General features: G+C 47.8%; 1 protein-coding gene across 2 annotated transcripts in view; it reads left to right on the plus strand.

Annotated features, from left to right (window-relative positions):
* The first annotated feature begins 18,916 nt into the window (after positions 1-18,916).
* Positions 18,917-25,028, plus strand: part of RARA (retinoic acid receptor alpha) — a 343,208-nt gene continuing 337,096 nt past the window's right edge. The window contains exon 1 of one of the 2 annotated variants that reach the window (XM_069237584.1): positions 18,917-19,069. The gene's annotated coding sequence lies outside the window, so the exon portion shown is untranslated. Of the gene's footprint in view, positions 19,074-25,028 lie in introns of both variants that reach the window. The other variant, XM_069237585.1, reaches the window with a different exon arrangement.

Genomic DNA, 25,028 nt, shown 5'->3' on the forward strand with positions numbered 1-25,028 from the left:
AAATTGAAAGTCTACAGAGTATTAATTTCTTTATGCTTTGTTTCTACATTACAACTGCAATTACTGGTTTGGAAAAACAACAATAATTATTTGTTTCAGTTTTTTTTTAATATACCCTCAAAGTGGTAATTTATCTTTTGAACTCATTCTTGTGTTTCATAAACATGTATCAGGATTAGATTTGCCGCCATTGTCAGGGCTTTAAGAAGGTCTATTATGGAGTTGCTGGCATTCTGTATTAATTAGTTAACCCCTTTGCTGCCAAGCCTTTTCCCCCCTCAGGTGCCAAGCCTTTTTTTGGCTGTTTGGGGCGCTTAGGCCCTCATAACTTTTTGTCCACATAAGCTACCCACGCCAAATGTGCGTCCTTTTTTTCCAACATCCTAGGGATTCTAGAGGTACCCAGACTTTGTGAGTTCCTCTGAAGGAGACCAAGAAATTAGCCAAAATTCAGCAAAAATTTTGTTTTTTAAAAATAAAATGGGAAAAAAGGGCTGCAGAAGAAGGCTTGTGTTTTTTTCCCTAAAAATGGCATGAACAAAGCGTTTCCAGTGCTAATATCACCAGATTCCCAGCTTTCAGGAACAGGCAGACTTGAATCAGAAAACCCAATTTTTCAACACAATTTTGGCATTTTACTGGGACATACCCCATTTTTACTATTTTTTGTGCTTTCAGCCTCCTTCCAGTTAGTGACAGAAATGGGTATGAAACCAATGCTGGACTCTAGAAAGCTAATCATTTCCGAAAAGTAGACACAATTCTGAATTCAGCAAGGGGTCATTTGTGTAGATCCTACAAGGTTTCCCTACAGAAAATAACAGATGAAATAAACAAATATTGAACTTGAGGTGAAAAAAACAGCACTTTTTCTCCACGTTTTACTCTGTAACTTATTCCTGCGATGTCAGATTTTTTAAAACAATATACCATTACATCTGCTGGACACTTCTGGTTGCTGGGATATATAGGGTTTGTAAGTTCATCAAGAACCCTAGGTACCCAGAGCCAATAAATGAGCTGCACCTTGCAGTGGGTTTTCATTCTATACCGGGTATACACCAATTCATTTGCTGAAATATAAAGAGTGAAAAATAGGTATCAAGAAAATCTTTGTATTTCCAAAATGGGCACAAGAGGAGGTGTTGAGAAGCAGTGATTATTTGCACATCTCTGAATTCCGGGGTGCCCATACTAGCATGTGAAACACAGGGCATTTCTCAAATAGACGTCTTTTTCACACACTGTCTTACATTTCGAAGGAAAAAATGTAGAGAAAGAGTAGGGGCAATAACACTTGTTTTGCTATTCTGTGGTCCCCATGTCTCCCGATAAAAATGGTACCTCACTTGCATGGGTAGGCCTAATGCTCGCGACAGGAAAAGCAACATGGACACATCACATTTTTACATTGAAATCCGACGTGTTTTTTGCAAAGTGCCTAGCTGTAGATTTTGGCTTCTAGCTCAGCTGGCACCTCAGGAAACCTACCATACCTGCCCATTTTTTTAAACTAGACACCTAGGGGAATCCAATATGGGGTGACTTGTGGGGCTCTCACCAGGTTCTGTTACCCAGAATCCCTTGCAAACCTCACAATTTGGCCAAAAAACACTTTTTCCTCACATTCCGGTGACAGAAAGTTCTGGAATCTGAAAGGAGTCACAAATTTCCTTCTACACAGCGTTTCCCAAAGTCTCTCGCTAAAAATGGTACCTCACTTGTGTAGCTAGGCCTAGCGCACGCGACAGGAAATGCCTCCAAAACACAACGTGCACATATCACATTTTCCCAAAGAAAACAGAGCTGTTTTTTTGCAAAGTGCCTAGCTGTGGATTTTGGCCTCTATCTCAGCCGGCACCTAGGGAAACCTACCATACCTGCGCATTTGTGAAAACTAGACACCTAGGGTATTCCAAGATGGGGCTCTCACCAGGTTCTGTAACCCAGAATCCTTTGCAAACCTCAAACGTTGGCAAAAAAACCACTTTTTCCTCACATTTTGGTGACAGAAAGTTCTGGCATCTGAGAGGAGACACACATTTTCTTCCACCCAGCGTTCCCCCAAGTCTCCCGATAAAAATGGTAATTCACTTGTGTGGGTAGGCCTAGTGCCTGTGAAAGGAAATGCCCCAAAACACTATTTGGACACATCAAAATTATCAAATACAAAACTACCTGTTTTTGCGGGGGCCCCCGCGTTTTTTGGTCCTGGGCTCAGCAGCCATCTAAGGAAACCTACCAAACCCAGACATTTCTGAAAACTAGACACCCAAGGGAGTCCAGGAAGGTGTGACTTGTGTGGATCCCCTAGTGTTTTCTTACCTAGAATCCTCAGCAAACCTCTAATTTAGCTAAAAAAATAAAATAATTTTTCCCACATTTCTGTGTGGGATCACCGCACTGGGACAAGATCCTACCACCCAACGTTCCCCCAGTCTCCCGGTAAAAATGATACCTCACTTGTGTTGGTGGGCCAAGTGCCTGTGACAGGGAAGAGCCAAAAATTGAGGGGGAACCAAAGCGTGTCCAAAAGGGCAGTTTGAAAAAAACCATTTTTAGGCTGACAAGTGCATCAGAATTTTTATCGCTATAGATGAGACAATGCTGGGTGGTAGGAATGTTGTGGATTCCTGCAGGTTCCGGAAAGTCCCATCACAAAAATATGGGAAAAATGTGTGATTTCCAGCAAAGTTGGAGGTTTGCAGGGCATTGTGCATAAGAAAATGGTGCGGGTGCATGTGAAGGCCACCACCCTGGAATCACCCAGATGTTTAGTTTTCAGATGTGTCTAGGTCTTTTGGAATTTTCTACATGGCAGCGTCCCAAAGTCCAAAAAGTGCAGACCTCCCCATTCCAAGTGGGGTGATTTTGAGAGTTAGCCAAGCACTCATGGCCCAAATGTAAAACCAAAACCCCAAATAATCAAATGTCCTCTTGCTTGCTGTGGAATAAGATGTTTTAGTGTGCGGGGGGAGTGCTGTAAAACTGTTACCCCCTTCAGTTGGGGTGGGGGCATAACCAGGCCCATACTGGTTGGTAGCCACCACCCCACTATTCTTTGTCGTTTTTTAATTCCCTGGCATCTGATAGACTTTCTGTCCACCCCCCACCCGGGGTGTGGATCGGGGGTAATTGCCCCATCTGCCCACTGGTGGGCAGAACAACTTTGGCCCCATTTATTTGGGGTGTGTGTGTGGCCATACCCCCACCCTTTTATTTTGAAAAAAAATCTTCCCTTGTCTCTGGGAAGATTTGTTTTCACAATAAGAGGGTGGGGGTATGGCCTTACCTCCACCCCAAATAAATGGGGCCAAAGTTGGCCAACAGTAATGTGCCCCCATGGGGAGTGACCCTTGCCCAAGGGGCTGCCTCCCCAAACAAAACACACACATACACACACACCAATCCCTGGTGCCTAAGTGGTTTCTGCCATCCTTGTGGGCAGATTGGCCTAATAAAAATAGGCCGTCCTGTCCCCAAGGGAGGCAGAAATGGCCTTAAATAAATTTGCCCCCCAGGGCAACGATCCTTGCCTAAGGGGTCACTCCCCTTGCGTGAAATTGGTGCAAAAAAATAAAACTCCCTGGTGTCTAGTGGTTTCTGCCCCCCTGAGGGCAGATTGGCCTAACAAAAATAGGCCAATCTGCCCCCAAGAGGGGCAGAAATGGCCTAAATACAATTTGCCCCCAGGGGAGCGACCCTTGCCTAAGGGGTCTCTTCCCATATATAAAAAACAAAAGTAAACATAAAACAATATATATCACTGGTGTCTAGGGGTTTCTGCCCCCCCCCCCCTCTCAGGGGTAGATCGGCCTAATTATAATAGGCCGATCTGGCCCCCCCAGGGGGCAGAAAAGGCCTACAAATATTTTGCCCCCCCGGGGAACGGCCCTTGCCCAAGGGGCCACTCCCCTTATTCGCAAGTATAAAAAAAAATCCCTGGTGTCTAGTGGTTTCTGTCCCCCTTGGGGACAGATTGGCCTAATAAAAATGGGCAGATCTGCCCCCAAGGGGGGGCTGAAATGGCGTAAATATAATTTGCCCCCCAGGGGAGCAGCCCTTGCCTAAGGGGTCGCTCCCCATACCTAAAAACATAAAGTAAATTAAAAAATATATATATATATCCCTGGTGTCTAGAGGTTTCTGCCCCCTCCCCCCCTTGGGGGCAGATCGGCCTAATTATAATAGGCTGATCTGCCGGAGGGGGGGGCAGAAAAGGCCTAAAAATATTTTGCTCCCTGGGAAGCGGCCCTTGCCCAAGGGGCCGCTCCCCTTATGCGCAAGGGGGGCAGAAAAAAACAACACTGGTGTCTAGTGGTTTCTGCCCTCCTTAGGGGCAAATTGGCCTAAATAAAAATAGACCGATATGCCCAAAGGGGGGCAGAAATGGCCCAAAAGTAGTTTTGCCCCCCGAGGAGTGACCCTTGCCTAAGGGATCGCTCCCCACATATAAAACAAAAAAGAATTATCCCTTCTGTCTAGGGGCCATTCCATGCTTCCAGCACGATGGGCGGTGACCTCTGATGAGGTCAGCATGCAATTGCGTGCTGATGTCATCAGATGTCACTGGAGGTGGGGTCAGGTGGAAGGGGAAGCGATTCCCCTTCCAGCCCTGCCCTGGGGGTGGAGGGGAAGCCCTTGGGGGGAGTGCCAGCGTTTTCCCCGAGGGCATATACCGGGACGTAGTAGTTACGTCTGTGGCGCCTCAGTGCCGCACCCCGGACGTAACCACTTCGTTCTTGCCGGGGAAGGGGTTAAAAAAACACATTGCTTGGTATTGTTACCTGTAATTTAATAATTTAATAAGTCCTTATTAAAGCAGCCATGTGGCTGTTTTACCCATACTTTTCTAATTTCTGTTGTTATTGCTTTTAGCACATCATTGTACCAATGAAACATTCTAATAGTTGTTTCAATTTACTTTATTTTTATAGGTACATGTGGATCGCCAAAAGTACTAATGCCCCGGTTACTTACCAGTAATCTTAATTATCCTTAGTTCAAATCATCCTCATCACAGTCATTTCTTGAAATGAGATGGATCCTATGACATGACAGGGACAAACATCAGGAAGTAGGAAGTAAACTGGCTTTAAGTCCACTCAGTCCCTGGGTGCTATAAATACATAGCTTTCCTATAATTCTTCCTGAACTACCAAGTATTCGCAAACAAGACCAGAAGTCTATGGAAAAGTGGGTGTGTTGTAATTGCATTGACAAAATGGTTTGGACGAAGGATGGTGAAGATCACTGATAAGTACCGGAGCATTATCCCAACATCCATCATCCTTGTCCCCATTGTTGCTTAACGTGAATACCAAAGCTCGACTGGACAAACAACAATCAATATGAGTACATATCACTAATAATGCATCCAATCCTGAAAAGTAGGTGAAGTGGATTCTCCCATTATCATTGGATATGTTTGAAGCATTAGGAGACTAAAAAAGTGATACTCCATATAAGAACCCACCCACCTTTTTTGTCTGACAGTGTTGTAGGTCGGGAGAGTATGTATTTGTTTGTTTGTCTCTCTTTCTCCTCTTGTGTGATGAAAAGAAATGAGTGCTTCAGTTTCAGCATCTTCAGCGCAATAGAGCTTTTTCAGCAATGCACCTGGGAAGTACTTTCAGGAAGGAGTTCTGAACGTCACAGATGACATTCTGGTGTACATAGCCACAGTGGAAGACCATCATGGGCGGCTAAGATCCGTGGTGAAATGAATCAGAGACAGCAGCTTCACTGCAAACAAGTGAACAGTGTCACTGTGAATGGTCTCAGACAGAAGTTTATGGATATCGATTCTCTACAGGAGTGGCCCCTTATCAGAAGAAAGTGTGACACCTCAAGACTACCATGCCCCCAGAATTTGACTGAGGTTTTTTGTTTTCCAGGAATGGTTACCTATTTTTCCAAGAATGGTTACCACCTGCAGGGCATTTATTCAGAACTTAACAACCCTCACTATGCCTCAGAGTGACCTCCTGACAGAGCACACAGAGTTGAAATGGTCAGAAGACAAAGAAGTTGCCTTCCAGAAAACCAAGGATGCCTTGTCCAGCAAAATGAACATTAAGTATTATGCTTTTAACAAACCCACCAAAATCTGATTTGATGGCAGTGCCACCAGGCTAAGGAGCAGTACTATTTCAATAATAGATCATTGATCTGTGGGACCCATTGGCCTATGCCATTTGAACTCTTAGCACAACTGAACAGTGGTACTCCTATAGAGAGAAGAAAGCAATTGCTATCCTGTAGGGGTGAAGACACCTCTATGTTTATCTCTACTGGAGTCAATTCTGCCTGTGCACTGACCACAAGCTGCTAACTCCACTTTTCAAAGGCATGGCATCCAAACCGCTCACACGGATAGAGAAATGGATTCCTTCAATTTCATCTATAAACCAAAACTAGGCAAACGTGTAGAGTAGCACTTCTGCCTAGTGCCAACCATGAGGCGGACCATGTGACTGAAACCAACATATTGTGACTGATAAATAGCCCCTCTCGTCTCAACCCACTAAATATCCAATAAATTGTACTAGACATTCAGACTGATGAACTTCAAGCTGGTTAAATAATGTGTACCAAGCGTGGGTGGAAGGCACTGTTGGGCACCCTACTGCATCAGATGTAGGATGCCAAATGCCAGCTTTGGGCATTCTACAACATTCAAGAATATCAGTCAGTAACTGATGAAGGAATCCTGCTGAGAAAATAGACAAATTGTTGTCCCAAAGCCTTTGGCATTGCAATTGCTTCACATTCTCTTGTAAAAACATCCATGCATATTCAACAGATTGTGTGGCTTTCCAACACTGACAAACAGGGGGACCAAATGATATCCCATTGCTTAGCACTACAGCCCACTGGCCGCATGGAGCTTCCCACTCCAATCAGGCTGAAAACAATACCAGTGAATTGCTATATATTGTGTGAGCTTGTTGGGTGTCCGGTATTTACTGGTCACTTTGGAAAATTGCAGTAAATACCCTGAAGTGGTAGTTGTGAGATCCACTTCCACTGATGAAGTAATCCTGAAGCTTGGGAAAATGTTAAGCTCATGGACTCCCAAAGGAGATAACAACTAATAACCGTCCAAAAGAATTTGCTGAGTACCTCAGACCTTGGATTATTACTCATTGTAAATGAATGCCAAATGTGAGGCCATAAGGTCTATGAGCAAACTCAACAGCGTGATCTGAATTGCCAGAATGGAAGGAAGCAATGCAGAGTAGATCATGTACAAATTTCTAAGAGACGACCAAACACCTTGAAGCTGCCGCACAAAATACCCCAGTGGCAGTGATGCTTGGTCACTCGCAGTTGACACTGTTCCGCTTGTGTCATATGAGGTCACACTAGAGAGGGATTGATAAGCACATGCCTGAAAGACCCAATAGAGTAGAGCTCACGAAAAAAGATTGGTGGTTAGGTACTTCATCAAGATTGCAATACACTAAGCAAGTTTAGACTGAAGCAAGAACCTCTTCCTTGGTAGGTAACAGCAGTAAAAGAAACCATGATGTCTTCCCAGTTCTGTCATCATGAGAAACATCTCACTCTTAAAGAAGGTCTCTTGGAATTAAGGTTTTGAACCCGCTCAGAGTCATGACTGCAGTGAGTCAGTCTAGTGCAGTGGTCTGATTTGATCTTGAAGGAAGCTTCCATAAGATGACTTCTTCTCTCCTTCAGGGGTAAAATGTCTTGAAGAATTTCTGCTCTGGAACTCTCTCGGAGACGATGTGAGAAACACCAGTCTGAGCTGAGACTTTCTCTTAATGGATATTAAGATTTTGTCTTGTAAAGTCGTCTTTGGACACAATAGCCCTCATTTTGACTCCTGTGGACTGAAAAGCCTGTCCGCTGAAGTTCCGACGGGGAGGTTGCCGCCAGTGTGGCTACCTCCCGCCGGGGCCATTACGAGTTTCCTGCTGGGCCAGCAGGAAATGGCCTAGAGCGTTGTCTCCGGCTCAGAATGGAGCAGGCGGCAAAGCAGTAGTGCGTAGGGTGCACCAGCACCTGTTGCAAAGTTTACTGTCTGCAAAGCAGACATTGAACTTTGCGATGGGGCTAGCCAGGGAGGCACCTGTACTGTCCATGCCAAGTGCATGGGCAGTGCAGAGACCCCCCCTGGGGCACCCTGCACCGCATCTCCGCCAGCGGTTTCATGGTGGTGCTACCACCATGAAACCGCTGGCGGAGAAGGGAGTCGTAATCCAGCAGCACTGCCCAGGGTAATTAGGACCGTCAGCCCGCCATGCTGTCGTGCCAGTGAAAAGTGGTGGTGCTGGCGGCCAAGCCTCATCAGTTGGGCCACCTGGACTCAGGCCATGGGCTGTGGGTGCAGAGTGGTCAGGACTCGCAGATCTGGGGCGGTTCTGGAGTCCTTGGTTGGAGTTCTTTTTGGACAGGACCACTGTCAACAGGAGATCTTGGTCCTCTGGGGTGCAGGCAGTCCTCTTGAGGCTTTTAGGAGGTTGCTGGTCCTGCAGGATGCGTCGCCTTCTTGTAGCAGGGCTTCTGAAGCTGGAGACAGGTCTGTAGGGCTGGGGCCAAGTCAGTTGGTGTCTTCGGTTTTCTCTGCTGGGGGTCAGCTTAGCAGTCCTTCTTCTTTCTTGTTGTCTTATTGAGGTTGGAAGGAATCTGATGAGTTAGGTTCAGGGGAGCCCTTAAATCCAGGATTTAGGGGAGCTGCAGGGGCCAGAGGACAGTATCCCAAAGTAAAATCCACAAGACCTAGACACATCTGAAAACGAAACATCTAGTTGATTCCAGGGTTGTGTGCTTCACATGCACCCCGCACCATTTCCTTACCCACAATGCCCTGCAAACCTTCAACTTTGCTGGAAAGCACACATTTTTCCCACATTTTTGTGATGGAACCTTCCAGAATCTGCAGTAATCCACAAAATTCCTACCACCCAGCATTGTCTCATCTATACCGATAACATTGCTGCTGCACTTGTCAGCCTAAACATTTTTTTTTTAAACTGCCCGTTTGGACCCACTTTGGTTCCCCCTCAATTTCAACGTGTTTTTGGCTCTTCCCTGTCACAAACACATGGCCCACCTACACAAGTGAGGTATCATTTTTACTGGGAGACTGAGGGGAATGTTGGGTGGTAGGAAATTTGTCCCGGTGCAGTGATCCCACACAGACAGAAATGTGGGAAAAATTTGATTTTTGTAGCTAAATATGTGGTTTGCTAAGGATTCTGGGTAAGAAAATATTGGGGGATCCACGCAAGTCACACCTCCCTTGACTCCCTCAGGAGTCTAGTTTTCTAAAATGTCTGGGTTTGGTAGGATTCCCTAGATGGCTGCTGAGCCTTGGACCAAAAACGCAGGTGTCCCCCCCCAAAAACAGGTAGTTTTCTATTTGATTTTGATGTGTCCAGATAGTGTTTTGGGGCACTTCCTGTTGCGAGCACAAGGCCTACCCACACAAGTGAGGCACCATTTTTATCGGGAGACTTGGGGGAATGCTGGGTGGAAGGAAATTTGTGGCACTGCTCAGATTCCAGAACTTTCTGTCACTGAAATTTGAGGAAAAAGTGTTTTTCTAGCCACATTTTGAGGTTTGCAAAGGATTCTGGGTAACAGAACCTGGTGAGAGCCCGACAAGTCACCCCATCTTGGATTCCCTTAGGTCTCTAGTTTTCATAAATGCACAGGTTTGGTAGGTTTCCCTAGGTGCCGGCTGGGCTAGAGGCCAAAATCCACAGGTAGGCACTTTGCAAAAAACACCTCTGTTTTCTTTGAGAAAATGTGATGTGTCCACTTTGTGTTTTGGGGCCTTTCCTGTCGCGGGCACTAGGCCTACCCACACAAGTGAGGTACCATTTTTATCGGAAGACTTGGGGGAACGCTGGGTGGAAGGAAATTTGTGGCTCCTCTCAGATTCCAGAACTTTCTGTCACCGAAATGTGAGGAAAAAGTGTTTTTTTAGCCACATTTTGAGGTTTGCAAAGGATTCTGGGTAACAGAACCTGGCGAGAGCCCAACAAGTCACTCCATCTTGGATTCCCCTAGGTCTCTAGTTTTCAAAAATGCACAGGTTTGGTAGGTTTCCCTAGGTGGCGGCTGAGCTAGAGGCCACAATCCACAGGTAGGCACTTTGCAAAAAACACCTCTGTTTTCTTTGAGAAAATGTGATGTGTCCACTTTGTGTTTTGGGGCATTTCCTGTCGCGGGCACTCGGCCTACCCACACAAGTGAGGTACCATTTTTAGCGGGAGACTTGGGGGAACATAGAATAGCAAAACAAGTGTTGTTGCCCCTTGTCTTTCTGTACATTTATTCCTTCCAAATATAAGACAGTGTGTAAAAAAAGACGTATATTTGAGAAATGCCCTGTAATTCACATGCTAGTATGGGCACCCCAAAATTCAGAGATGTGCAAATAACCACTGCTCCTCAACACCTTATCTTGTACCCATTTTGGAAATACAAAGGTTTTCTTGATACCTATTTTTGACTCTTTTTATTTCAGCAAATGAATTGCTGTATACCCAGTATAGAATGAAAACCCACTGCAAGGTGCAGCTCATTTTTTGGGTCTGGGTACCTAGGATTCTTGATGAACCTACAAGCCCTATATATCCCCGAAACCAGAAGAGTCCTGCAGACGTAACGGTATATTGCTTTCAAACATCTGACATTGCAGAAAAAAGTTACAGAGTAAAACGTAGAGAAAAATTTAGTTTTTTTTTCACCTCAATTTCAATATTTTTTTATTTCAGTTGTTATTTTCGGTGGGAAACCCTTGTAGGATCTACACGAATTACCCATTGCTGAATTCAGAATTTTGCCTACTTTTCAGAAATGTTTAGGTTTCTGGGATCCAGCATTGGTTTCACACCCATTTCTGTCACTAACTGGAAGGAGGCTGAAAGCACAAAAAATCGTAAAAATGGGGTATGTCCCAGTAAAATGCCAAAATTGTCTTGAAAAATTGGGTTTTCTGATTCAAGTCTGCCCGTTCCTGAAAGCTGGGAAGCTGGTGATTTTAGCACTGCAAACCCTTTGTTGATGCCAATTTCAGGGAGAAAAAAAACCACAACCCTTCTTCTGCAGCCCTTTTTTCCAATTTTTTTTAAAAAAAACTATATTTTCACTGTATTTTGGCTAATTTCTTGGTCTCCTTCAGGGGAACCCACAAAGTCTGGGTACCTCTAGAATTCCTAGGATGTTGGAAAAAAGGATGCAAATTTGGCGTGGGTAGCTTATGTGGACAAAAAGTTATGAGGGCCTAAAAGAGAACTATTCCAAATAGGCAAAAAAAGGCCTGGCACAGGAGGGGGAAAAGGCCTGGCAGCGAAGGGGGTTAAAGGCCTGGTGTTATGTCATTAGAGATATAAGAGGGGCCCGCAGAGAGACAGACTTGTTCTAGTCTCTCCGCGGGCTCTTTCCGGAGGACAGGAAGTGGCGCATGGGCGCCTGATTGGATGAGGGTAAGAGGGGGTGGCCTTGGGGAGGTGGGTTTATAAGAGGGGTGGAGGGATGGTCGGCCTCTTTCCGCGCTGACCGTAGGAGAGGCCGACCGTTAGATTGAGGCGAGTGGGGGCCGGGGGTGCGTTAGAGTAGTTAAAAGGGTTTTTCCGGGTTCAGTAGCGGGAAGCGCGCGGTTCTTCGGCAGCAGCGCTTCAAGTGTTAAGGTAGGCGTGACCGGCGCCTATTTGTGGGCGAGGCCAGTGCGGGCCCCGCGCCAGTTAGGAATTGTACGCGGCTTCGCCGCTACAACTGCACGGCGCCATGGCGGTGAAGGCCGCGCTTCGCCTTTTGGGCGAAGCCGGCCGTTCCGACCTCCTCAGGCCTGGTGTGTTGGACCAGGCCTGGGTCGGAATGACAAGGCCGACGCGGGCTGCGTCAGGCCGTGTATCGGCCGCTATTGCCGCGTGTGAGTCAGTTGACTCAGATTTTGAAAGGGAGGTGGGGGGGGGCCCAGGGACAAGAGGCTCTCTCAAGGGTTGGGGCGCGCAGCACGCCCAGCCCCTTTTCAGTGGGGAAGACATAGATAAGCAGGTGGCAGCGGAGGGGCCCAGGGGGGTGGGGCTTCAGGCACATCACTGGGGGGCCCCAAGGGGAATCAAGCAACATGGTAATGGGTGGTGCAGGGGGCACACAGGCAGGGGAACAGCCTTTACCTGGGCTGAGTTGTGAGTGGGCCACCTTAGACTTATCCAACCCCAAGGGGGGGCCCAGCAGCACGGAGGGCCACGGGGCCCCAGCAAAAAAAGAGGGGAAAAATCACTGGAAGAGCAATGGGTGGGCCAGCTAGACCCAGAGCTACCACGAGGCAAGGCAAGACAACAAGACCCAAGACAGGTGGGGGGGTAGGGGGCCCTGGGTCTGCGGGGCCACTAGGGCTGGGAGGCTGGGACCAGGCAGAAGCATGGGACCTGGAAGAGAGGATCTGGGAACAACGCAAGGTGGTCGCCGAAACAGAGGCCAGGTGGACTCAACTGTGCAGGAACAGGGAGCTAGCAGGCACCAGGGCTGCCTCAGGCAAGCAGACCACAGTGGCCCCAGACGCCAGAGGGGTACAGGCACCCAGTTTTGGGCCAGGGAGTTGGGTTTGGGTACCACAGGTTGAAGGGAGAAAAGGCGCAAGAGGCTGGTGCGGCCGAAGGGAGGGTCAGCGCTGGAAGCCCCAGTGGCGCACATGGCCACCTGGGAAGGACCAAGTCAATGCCAACAGTTGAGGTTGGCAGAAGAAGGGTGACAACGACCGGGCGCAAAACGGCCCAGGCGCGTTGGTCCGAAGCACTAGAGGGGTCTGCGGCGTCCTTCTCTACACCGCAGGAGCGTGGGTATCACAAGGATGGTTTGCGCCAGGTGGGGCAAGGAGCAACAGCAGCTATGCCAATGAAGACACGGGTGTATGTTGATAACAGGTGTGATTGGGGAGGCGAAGAGGAGTTGGAATTGGACTATGAGGAAGACGGGGATGAGTGGGAAGATGGTGAGATTCGGGAAGAGGAAGTGAGCAGTGTCAAAAAGGGGGGCGAGGGTGCAAGTGCAGCGCAACCTCTTCCTCTGCTTTTGTTTTACAGGACACCGGCGTGGCTGAAGGAACATCAGGCTTGCGACAAACTACGCCATGAGGTAGAACAATGAGGAGAACGCCACGTAACTTGGGGGAAGTGGACGGAGGTAAGGGGAGATGGTGGACAGTATGGGCCGTGGGGGGGGACAATAGGTCTCCATGCACAAGCAAATCGAGCCCGTTTTTGAAACAACAGGGGTAGGCTCGGGACAGAAGGGTGACAGCAACAAAGATAAGGACGCTTCTTCAACAACAGTTACGGCGGCAGGTAGTCAGAAATCAGGTGCGGACGAAGGCACGGGGGAAAAGGAAGGGGGAAGTCTTAGGAAACGGCTCCCATACTTGGGGCTGGCAATGCCCCTGGGGTCGCATGTGGCTGATAAGACAAAGGCAAAGATATGGAAACACAAGTATGTAGACGTTTTTAAGCTTTTGCATAGGGACATACAGGCCAAGGAAGGGTCCAAAGAGGAGGAATGGGAATTAGCGCACAGGCCCAGGGTGCCAATTACAATGGACAATTGGACGTCCGCTTTCCTTATATTCGCTAGCATATATTGTGAAAAATATCCAGACAGGGCGATAGCGCTGTTTAAATACATGGACATCATACGGAAAGCACAAATGCATTTCGGGGGTTTCGCTTGGCTGAGTTATGATGAGGAGTTTAGGGCTCGTTGAGTGTAAATCCTGAAAAGCCCTGGACCCGGAATTATAGATGCAATGGATGGCATCGGCGCAATCCTCGACATCCACGCACACGGCAAGTGGTCTTCCAGTAGTGTATAAGCCTTTTCAGTCCCGTCCTGCTCACCGAGGGGCGGGTACGGTTCACAAATCCCCAGTGCCAAACTCGGGGGCTTGTTGGAATTTCAACAAGGGTTTCTGCTCAAGACAACAGTGTAGGTTCAAACATGACTGCTCCAAGTGCAGAGGTCGTCATCCAGTCACCCAATGTTTTTCCCTCACAAGCCCAGCGGAGCAATGGAGGGCAGCCAGAGGACGGGGCGCACAAGGCGCTGCTGCACCAAAGGAGTCCTACGCCAGTTAGACTGGAGATGCTGCTACCTTGGCTGAGCATCTACCCAGATACGGTTAAGGCTAGCCAGCTGGAGTGGGGTTTTCGTGAAGGTTTCCGGGTGGGCTATCAAGGTCCCCGAACGAGGAGATGGGCAGACAATTTGCGGTCTGCTAAGGAGCACCCTCAGATAGTGCGTGACAAACTGACAAAGGAGGTGGCGCTAGGACGTATAGCGGGCCGTTCAATGACTGGCCGAGTGACCAATTGATGATATCCCCTTTGGGAGTCGTCCCCAAAAAAAGCACCGGTGAGTTTTGTTTGATTCACCACTTGTCTTGGCCGGAGGAGGCATCGGTCAATGATTTCATAGCACAAGAAGACATCAAAGTTGTCTACGCCGCAGTGGATGATGCCATAAGGTTAGTTTTGAGGTGCGGGAAGAAGGCGGAAATGGCAAAATGTGTCATACAATCTGCTTTTAAGTTGTTACCTATTCATCCAGCAGACTTTGACCTGCTGGGGTTGCAGCTGGACGGGGCAATATACGTAGACAGGGTGTTACCCATGGGTTGCGCAATATTGTGTGCTTTGTTTGAGACCTTCAGCACTTTCTTGCAGTGGGTATTTGTTAGAATGGCGGGCCACCGGTCGGTGACTCACTACTTGGACGATTTCTTATTTGTGGGGAAGGACAAATCTGGGGAATGTGGGCGAGCATTGGCTGGCTTTCAAAGATTTGTGCAACAGTCAGGAGTGCCGTTAGCTCCCGAAAAGACAGAAGGGACGTTAACAGTTTTGGCCTTCTTGGGCATCGAATTAGATGCTAACGCACTAGTGGCCAGATTACCAGCTTCAAAAGTGACGGAAATACTCGAATGCCTAGCAAAGGTGAGGGGTTTGCACAAAATGGATTTACGCACGGCCCAAAAATTGTTGGGTTACCTCAATTTTGCATGCAGCCTGGTGAGGGGAGGAAGGACTTTTTGCAGGCACCTTGGACTATCCATGTCAGGCGCAGTGCTACCACACCAGAGGATACGGGTGTCAGTGGCTTTGAGGGAGGACATTAGGGTATGGGAAACCTTTCTTAGGGACTTCAACGGGGTACTCATGTCTTTCGGTAGCATCGATACAGTGTGGCAGGTTCTAATTTTTTCTGATGCAGCGGGAGCCTCGGGCTTCGGTATTTATTGGGATGGGAGGTGGTGCGCTGAGACATGGCCACCGCAATGGTTGCGGCAAGGGAGGAGTATTGCTTTCCTCAAGTTTTTTCCACTATTAGTGGCACTGGCAGTCTGGGGTCACGAGTTGGCCAACAGGACAGTGGTCTTTCAGGTGGATAACATGACGGTGGTAGATTTGGTCAACAGACAGTAGGCCAAGGATCTCAGAGTATTGCGCTTATTGCGCCAGTTTATGCTTAAATGTTTATCTTTAAATGTTATATTTAGAGCTGCACACATACCTGGGGTTCACAATGAAATTGCGGATTCCCTGTCTCGTTCACAGTGGCGACGTTTTCACGAGTTGGCGCCTGGAGCAGAATGGAGCAAGACTGCGGTCCCTGCAGACATTTGGGAGTGGGGGGCGCGATGATCACGGGGCTGGTGGAGATGTCTTTAGCGGTATCCACACGGCGGAGTTACAGGCTCGCATGGTTGGAGTTCCAATCTTTTGAGAAGTTTTTGGATGATTTTTGGGCACAAGGTTCACAGGCTCTCGAGGCACGGGCATTACGTTTTGTGTTGTTTCTGATTGAAGAGGGTTTATCCCCAGCTACCATCGGTGGAAAATTAGCCGGGGTTTCTTTTTATGGGAAACTTTTCATTGGTTCGGATCCAGCGCGTAACGACTTGTTGGGAAGAATGTTGAAAGGTTGGGGCAGAGTCAGGGCCAGCGTGGTTAAACCAGCTAGAGAACCCATTGAGAACCTTTGAGATATTGTTGGAGTTACTGCATGTTTTGCCGGTATGTTGTAAGGACGAGTATGAAGTGGCGTTATTTCGTTTGTGTATGGTTTGGATGTTTTGTGGCGCGTTTAGAGTATCAGAATTGTTGGGGGTAAGGAAGGAGGTTGGTTTGAAGGTCAAAGAGGTTTGCATGTATAGGGATAGGTTGGGCATTTGGCTCAGGCGATCAAAGACGGATCAGTTAGGGAAGGGACAATGGGTATAGATGGACAAAGGGGGGGGGAAGAGTTAGCGTGCCCGGTGAGGGAGTGGATGTCTTTCAGGCACAAGTTATGAATGACGGGAGGAAACGGGGTGTTCATACGTAAGACAGGGGGGAAACTCACTAGCTATCAACTGTTGCACATTTTGAGGATGCCGCTGGGGCGTACAGGACGGTGTGCTTTTGATTTTGGAACACATTCTTTTAGGATAGGCGCGGCTACAGCTGCAGCTCATTTGGGTTGGGACTGGGCTAAAATTAAGGCCATAGGCAGGTGGAAATCAAGATGCTGCGAGCGTTACGTGAAGCTGTGAGGTAGAATGAGGGACAAGGAAAAAGATGAGAAAGGTGGAACCGGGCTGGGTTGGGGGGGGGGGGGGGGGAGTATAGTTTCATGACAGTCTTTACAGTGGTTTATCTTTGCAGGATGTGTGGCCGGGCCACAGAAGGCCAAGATGGTGACATGGCTGGTTGATCATTCCTTCGTTCACTGGGCAGCGAAGTTCACAGAGAAGCAAATTTACGGCAGAGCAATGGAACTGCCTAGCAGACACCATGAAGTTTGTTGGTAGGGGAAGAGTGGCATGAGGTGGGGAAGTTTGCTTCCATTTATCACTACTAATTTGCCACAGTGGGGATGCCCAGACGTATTGTTGATACATCTTGGGGAGAATGACTTGGTGAAGCTGTCGGGGCTTACTTTGATACATCATATGCAGAGAGACTTGGAGCTGTTGAAACAGAAGTTATGCGGGACATGCTTGGTGTGGAAGGGAATTTGTGCCCAGACGGGTGTGGAGAGGGGCAATTAATCACGGAGCCATTGAACGGGCTCGCAAAAAACTGAACAGGGCCATGAGGGTATTTTGCTGGACTCAAGGGATTAAGGTTCTGAGGCATGAGGACTTAAAAGAACAAGACGAGACATTGTTCAGGTCAGATGGGGTTCATTTGTCACAGTTAGGTAATGCATATTATTTGACTGAACTAAGGTTGCTTTTAGAGGAGTTATGGGGCGAGAAGCTATGGTTCAGGGATTTAAAAAAAAAAAGAGGTTGCTTGTTTCTGGGTGGGGCAGCAAAACACCAAGCAGGTTTTGCTGGGTGGCAGAAGATGGGGGATGGTGGAGAGCGAGATGCAGGCTTGTCCACCCTTCCAAGGGGAAAAACAAGGAGAGGAAGGATCAGAGAAAAGGGGGTATGCTACAAGTAAGGAGGGCATGAAAGGAATAGGGGTGTGTCTAGGGGAGGATAATCGAAGAGAGGTTTTGGAAGAAAGAAGGAGGATCAAGGGAACTGTTAAGAATTGGGGTTTGTTAAAATTGGGGGATACAGTTTGAAGTTTATTGATGTTGGTATTTAAATCCTGTCCTAATAAATGACCTTTTACACTAAATATGGGTGTCACTCAGTGCTTTAAATGGGCCGGTACTGGCCGGTACTGAGTACCGGCACTTTTATATTTTGAGCGGGAGAGTACCGGCACATCTCAAGAAAAACGTAATACTTTTCATTGGAGAGTACCGGCACTTCTCAGAAACAAGCAGGTACTCTAGCACAGAGTACCTGCACTTTATTTTTTCCATTTCAAGCACTGGTGTCACTGTATGTGTGTCCCGAGTGGCCCTGTGAAGTCAGACTCTTTACTGCTTGTCCTGAGTGTTGAGAGTCTGGCAGTTTCCCGAACATAAAGTTTCGCAAAAACCATGACAAAACAAAACGAACACTAAAAAAAAAAAAAAACGGCTGGCAGACAATGCACTCCTACTGACTTTGCAAATTCTTCTTCTTATTGTTGTTTCTAATGTTTTTTTCCTTCTTTACCATCTTTCAGTTGTTGTAAAATCTTATCACGTGTTCCTTTTGGTGCCTGTTATCTCTATCATAACTTTCTTCTTTACCAAGATAATTTTTTTTTCGTTTTTTCTTGCTTTTTGTTTTCCGCCACTTGCTTATGGGGTAACTCGCCTTTCCATATCTTTTAGCTCAATCGGGAATCTGAGATCGAATAACACTCTCTTGGCAGCGTTGCAGCAGAAAGTACGACTGGAAGATGGAGCAACGGATTTGCAAAGGTTAAATGAGTTCGTTCACAAGGCTTCCAATTGGTCGCGCCAGTGACGGGTGTCTTGTATCAGCAGAAGGCGTGTCTTGAATCCCGGAAGAAGACTATAGACCTACTTCGCCTTTTAGGGGCGTGTCTTATCTCAGACTGCTCATTTCCTGTCTCGCGGAGCAAAGGTGGGGACGTCCTGATAGTCTTCAGAACATGGCTCACCATAAAGAGGCGCGGCCTGAGCCGGGAAGGGCAGACCTTTTTGGGAGGGGCGTACCATGTGGACGGGGACCCGGTTTTAAGGGCGTGGCTTCCTTTGCTGAGGCTGTTCTTGTTACTGGCTGTACAGCCAAAACTTGCAGCGGAGGAGTCGTGTAGTCTGAAGGGGTGGGGGAGAAAGGCGTGTTTTGGATGAGTGAGAACGAATCACGTTCCTGGGGGCGTGGCCTCACTGCAATGGGTGTGCCATGTCGTACCTCTTGAGAGGGGCGGGGTTGGCTCAGTCTTGCATAGACTAATATAGGTAGGCGTGGCTTACTGCGAGGCAGGCGAAACATCTCTAGCGCGAGGGCGGATCGGACACTGCTTGTCCTGGGGTGGGCGCGGCCTGTCGTCGATGGGCGTGGCCTGTCTGACTCGGCTGCGGCAGGGGGAGCGTTGCAGCGCGGGGCTGGCGATGGCTGCTGGGCTCTGCGGCGGAGCTTAAGCTGAAGAGCGTAAGCTTGGATCAGGAGGCGGTCCTGGTGGCGGCTGCGGGACTTGAGGCAGGTAGAGCGCCGTGACTTTGAGGGGGGAAAAGGGAACGGGCCGGGTGTGCTCTTTGGCTGTATTCGGGCCCCGATCACAGCTGCCTTACATTGGTGGGGAGAATGTGGCTGTCAGCGGTGCGAGTTCTGCACTCTTGAATTTTTTTTTTTTACTGTTTTTGTTTTAATTTACTTTTTCTTGCCTTTTGCCCTTGTTTCCTCCTTCATTCTTCTCCCCTTACATGTTTCTTTTATCTCTTGTTTCTTTCTTTTCATTTCCTTCCTTCTCCCTTAGTATGTTCTTTATTTCATGTTGACTTTCTTTTTCTCATTTGCCCTGCCCTCCTTTTGTATTTCCTTATAATACTTTTACTGTTGCGCCTTCCTTCCTCTGCACAATGTAGGTTCTCTTTATTTTCCAGCCTTGCTTTCTGTCTCTCTCTTCCCAGTGTTCTTTTTTCCATTCGTATTTTACTGTTTTCGTGCCTTCTTTGCTGAGGGTGTCCAGACACTGTGTTATGGCAGCTGGGCATTATTCATGCTGGCTGTGGGAAGGGCACAGGTTTCCAAGTTTACTGCAGAGCCGATCGCAGCAGCTCGCGTGTTGTGCAGTAGAGCGGAGAACGTGCAGTTTTACAGTAGGACACAGGTTGTTCAATGTCACCGTGGGTGCATACTGCAGTTGTACTGCACGGCGCGGTTATGGTGTATGCACAGCGAGCATGTGTGTGATCTGGCATCTGTACACTGGTTATGCACTTTTACAGGGCTCACGGTGTTCACTCTCATAGTAGTGCACAGGCTGTGCTGTGGCATTCGAGCATGGCAGTGGTTGCGCAGCGACTTCTCTAGAAGAGAATGTTACTCGACGCACATATTGAGCGATGAGGAGATGAGAAAATGTGTGTGTGTGTATATATATATATATATATACACACACACACACACACACACATTCCTGCGTGTATTTATGCATGTATACACTTGTCGGGTTTCAACGAACAATGTTTAAATCTGACTTTGTACGTATGTTTGTGTGAATCTGTACACACGTTCATACAGCTTCAGATTCAGACATGTTTCTGCAAACAACGTTGCTTCACAGTGAAAGGTAGCTGGGCACATATATGTGTGTGGCAAGGTGCAGTGTGTTTTCTTTTCTGTGTTGCCTCTTAGCACATTCAGCAGCTGTGGTGGCGGGGCCAGGACAAACAGAGTTGGGATAGGGCCCCCATCTGGCGCCCCCCTCTAGAGACGCTAGTACGCAGTGTACAGCAGCGCCCAGGTTGTGTAGTGTTACAGTGCAGTCTTTTCACATTTGAGATAGGCAGGCGCTGTGCTTGGCCACTTCTGCCGGGTTTCTGTGAGCATCTGTGAAGAGGAGCCCGGGTGAGGGCGAACTCCTGCTTGCGAGGATTACCGTTGAGGACGAGCGCCTGTCTCCAGCTCAGCCGGATGGCCCAACAGCGTGAACTCTTCTTGCGTGTGTGCTCCTCTGTGACGGTGGACGTCTGCAAGGACGATCATGACTACGTTGGACCGAACTTTATGGATCTCTGAGGATGAATATACGAGGGCACAAATGTATGTTTGTGATGGCGAACGGGTGTGTATGTGGTGATTATCTGCCGTGACAACACGGATGAATGTGTGCACTTGTATGGGCTAGGTACTGTGTCTGCTGGAAGGAACTTGTGTGTCTGCGACGATGCATTTTTGTGTCTGCGCGTATGATCTTGTGAGTCTGTGACGAATGTGTGTGTCTTGATGCCAGTGTGTGTTTGTGAGGATAGATACACGTGTGCCTCAGGTGCACTTTTATATGTCTGAGTATGAACACGTGTGTCTGAAGATGCACTTATGTGTCTGTAAGGATGAACTTGCGTGTCTGTGAGGGTGAACTTGCGTGCCTGTGACGAAGGTGTATGTCTGTGATGATGCACTTATGTGTCTGTGAGGGTGAACTTGCGTGCCTGTGAGGATGAACGTGTGTCTGTGACGAAGGTGTATGTCTGTGAGGATGTACTTATGTATCTGTGAGCATGATTATGCGTGCTTTTGAGGATGAATATGCGCCCCCTGAGGATGCACCAGTGTGTCGTAGGGATGAACATGTGCCTGTGAGGATGAACTGATTGGCCTGTGATGATGAATGTGCCTGTGATGACTGCACACTGTCTGTCTCTCTGCTGGTGAACTCGTGAACCTGTGATGAATAATCTGAATAATCTAAAGCATCTATGCTGCGTCTGTAAGGATGAGTTTACTTGTCCACAGAGATGAACTTACCCGTCTGTGAGACGTACTTGTGTTTTGCAGAGTGGGACCCGTCTGTCGGTGTGAAGAACCGGTGTGTAACTGAGTGAACTTTGCATTAGTATTTTTTTTTATTATTGACAGTCACTGTCTGTCTGTAGGTACGAATCTGTGTGTCTGTATGAAAAGAGGTCGTTGAGTGCACCATGTGCCCTCCTCCCCTCCCAACGATGTCCTCATTTGGCTGTCCCTGCCCTGCAGTGAGTGCCGCCCTCCTTCTGACAGATAGTGCACCTCTCGACACATCAGAGTGGCGGCCCTCGTATCCAACAGATTAAAGGTGCACGCACCCCTCGTGTAATGAGTATCCACGTCTTAGAGTACCCTCACATCCTCTGCCCCCAGTGGCTTAGAGTGCACCCTTCGCCCCCGCCTTAGAATACACCCACTACCCCCACTGCTTTAGAGTGCACCCTCTGCCCCCACTGGCTTCGAGTGCCCCACTGACTGAGTGCACCCCCCTCCCCCGCAAGTGCCTTTGAGTCTACCCTCTGCACCCCCTGCACCCCTGGCTTAGAGTGCCCCCTCTGCCGCACCCCCCGGTTTAGAGTGCCCCCTCTGCCCCCCTGCATTAGAGTGCACCCTCTCTCCCCCACTGGCTTGGGTGCCCCACTGGTTTAGAGTGCACCTTCTGCCCCCGCCCCCCCTTTTTGGTTTAGAGTGCACCCTCTGCCCCCACCCCCCCGGCTTAAGAGTGCACCCTCTGCCCCTTGCTTCCGTCACACAGTTCCCCCTCGCCCCTCTTCCTTGTCATGCTTTAGTTTCTCTTCTTTCCTCCCTGCCTGCTCGGTGTTCCCTGGGATGCCTCTGCATAGCCGCCCGCCTGCTTCTCACAACCTCACGACTCTAGACTTGGCCGTGTGTCTAGGACTGATTCACAGGCTAGGCCGGGCTCTCCCCAGGGCCGCCGCCGGCTCTTGGCTTGGTCTCTTTTCCTCACTGCTCTGGTCGTGAGATCACTTCGGAGGGATCCCAGTAATCGCGCATGCTTCCGTGAAGAGCCTGCTCGCTTCGGGGCGTTAAGGACGGACCCCCGTGTGGGGCGAGAGGTGCACCCGCCAACAGAAAGCGGTTGGTTGTACAGCGCCAAGTGCCGTGCTGTGGAACAGGCTTCGTGCAGATGTCACTTGTGACCCCAGTTTCTTCTGCGCTGTTTGTTTTTGTTACAACTTTGGAACAAGGTGATCAAATTGGCAATCACCCCCACCCCTCACTTAGGATAGTAGAAGGTTGTCAATGTTCCGTCAACGCTGAAACTCGTGTTTCTTGTGTGCTTTTGCCAATGTTGGGTATGAATTCGTTGGCAACATTTTCTTCACAAATATTGCCCAACTGAGGTTCTACCTCACCTTCCAGTACAGAATGTATTTTTTTGCGGTTCATCTCAAATAGCTGTTATCGGGTCCCATGTCATTGTCGTGTGTGACACCTGTACACACACACTTTCCGTTTTCGCATTTTTGGATCCTGGGACTTGTAGTTTCGAGTACCCCAGTATTATGCATCGGCCTGAAGTGCCTGTGTTTTTTTTTTTTTTTTTTTTTTAAGACCAGCTGACTGTAGTCCTCATGACATGCTGTCTGTTGCCAGAAACGCTGCCTGGCCCGCCAATCAGTTGACCCAGGTCAAGTTTCCAAATCTCAAATTCTAGTGAGCCCATGGGGCAGATTCCTGTGAAGGGATAAACAAAGGAATGGGCCTTCTTTTGTTAGACCGAAAGCAATCAGTTAATGGCATGATCACTGCTAGTTCTTATTGTACTGTGTAGTCTGTCTCTTAAAGTTGCCTCAGTAAAGTAACTGACTAATACGTCACCTGGAACACTAGTTTTAGGATGCAATGCCACTGAATCCCTAAGGAACTGATTACCGAGTGTACAGTATGACCTGTCACCGATTACTGCATCCTCCAGGTAACCCGGTCTAAGAAGTCACCTCTCACTCTTTTTTTGATACAAAAACACATGTGTGTGTCGCAGCTGACTGCTTTATCATTTCCAAGTAATCAAGTGATTAGTAACCTGTGCCAAAATACTGTATCACGAAAGTAATTGTTTCTCTAGGTCACACTGTTCCATATAATCTTTTTTTTAATTGATGGGTCAGTTACAATTTGCAGGGTTGAGATTGTAATCCGTTATTGAATTTTGACTATTGGAAGTCGATCAGTGGTGGATTTAACAAAATAATTCACATCTAGAAAGGGGTGAAAGGAGAATTTATTGATTTGATAGTTTGTATGTGGGAATTATTTTCACAGGTCGATCTAGACCAAACGAATGTTATACTGTATGGCCAAATTGATAGTGGAATTCTAATCGTATGAGATCTAGGGCCAGATGTATCAAAGTGTTTTTTCCCATTCTGTGTCAATGGGAAAATGTGTTCGTACATATGGCCCCTAGTTCCATGTTTTTTGATTTTCATAAAATCGCTTTTCTTTTTGAGATTCACAAAAGTCCTTATGTCTGTGTGCCTACACCGAAGCCTAAGTTCCTGGGTTTTCTGCTGTCAGAAAATGTGTTGCCTTACATTTGTGGGTAAGGTGCAAATGCAAGTCAACCTCACCTTTTTCCACATTGAAAACAGTTTTTCAGGTAGACAAATCAATGCCTACGCCCTTAAAATAGGGAAAGGGTTGGCATTTCCACATCCAATTTGCACTCATGGCACTAAGTGTAAGATTGATGTGAAACACCATTGGGAATGTCTAAATTAGGACTTCGTAGATGTTCACTGTCCTCCCTGTAACTTCCCATGATGCTCTTGGGGAAAAATTCAAGCACCTTACACCATCCTCGAATTTAAGATTGTTGAAAATCAACAATAATTGCAAATTTTAAATAGTTGTAAATTCCACCTCCAGACATGAGCGTCCACATAGCCTGCATCTAAGGCTCAAGGTGTAGCCTTTATGCACCTAAACTAAATGTGGAAGCATGCAAAGTCTTGTGAAATGGCCCACCTAACACTGGGTACAGGTTATGTGGAGGGTCACATAACCATCACCTCCACTGTGATAGACCCTGCACAGCCAACCCAGAAAACGTGTGGTGACTGACAGTGTCTGTGATGGCTCTTGCATCACAGACCACTTCTCTGTCATCCTCAGATTGTCTGCTTTTGAATAAGTAGCGTAGGATGGGTTTGGCTGGATGATCCTAGTGAACCATCTGTTCTTTGGAATATATCCAGAGCAAAAACACAACATGCAGAAAAACTCCAGTCTTATTACACTGGCCATGAGCAGTCTTTGAACAGCTCATCAGCCACCCTACGTGAGCAAACCCACAACTGCAGACATGAACATTTGCATGGAAAAGCGCTAAGAGGCCAAGTAATTGGCAGATGTGTGCTATATAAAAACAACACATAACAACATAACTGTGGTAGATGCCCTTGGGCTTTGCAGTGAGTGTCCATAATTGTTAAATTTGTTTGAAGGCTGCAGGTTGGTGGGAGGCTGTGTCACCCCGATTGCTTAGTCCTCCTTGACCCAGATTTACCAAGAAACTGGTTGCAAATTGCGACCTTCAATCAGTACAGAATTTTACAAACTGAACTATAGATTAGTTGAAGGTCATCATAGGGATGGTAGCGTTCTAGGGACAGCAGACCACTGTGTATGTGGTCATTTTTAAGAAAGATTACGTTTTGGTTGC

The sequence above is a fragment of the Pleurodeles waltl genome, chromosome 6 (assembly GCF_031143425.1).
Source record: "Pleurodeles waltl isolate 20211129_DDA chromosome 6, aPleWal1.hap1.20221129, whole genome shotgun sequence".
In the NCBI taxonomy this organism is placed as follows: domain Eukaryota; kingdom Metazoa; phylum Chordata; class Amphibia; order Caudata; family Salamandridae; genus Pleurodeles; species Pleurodeles waltl.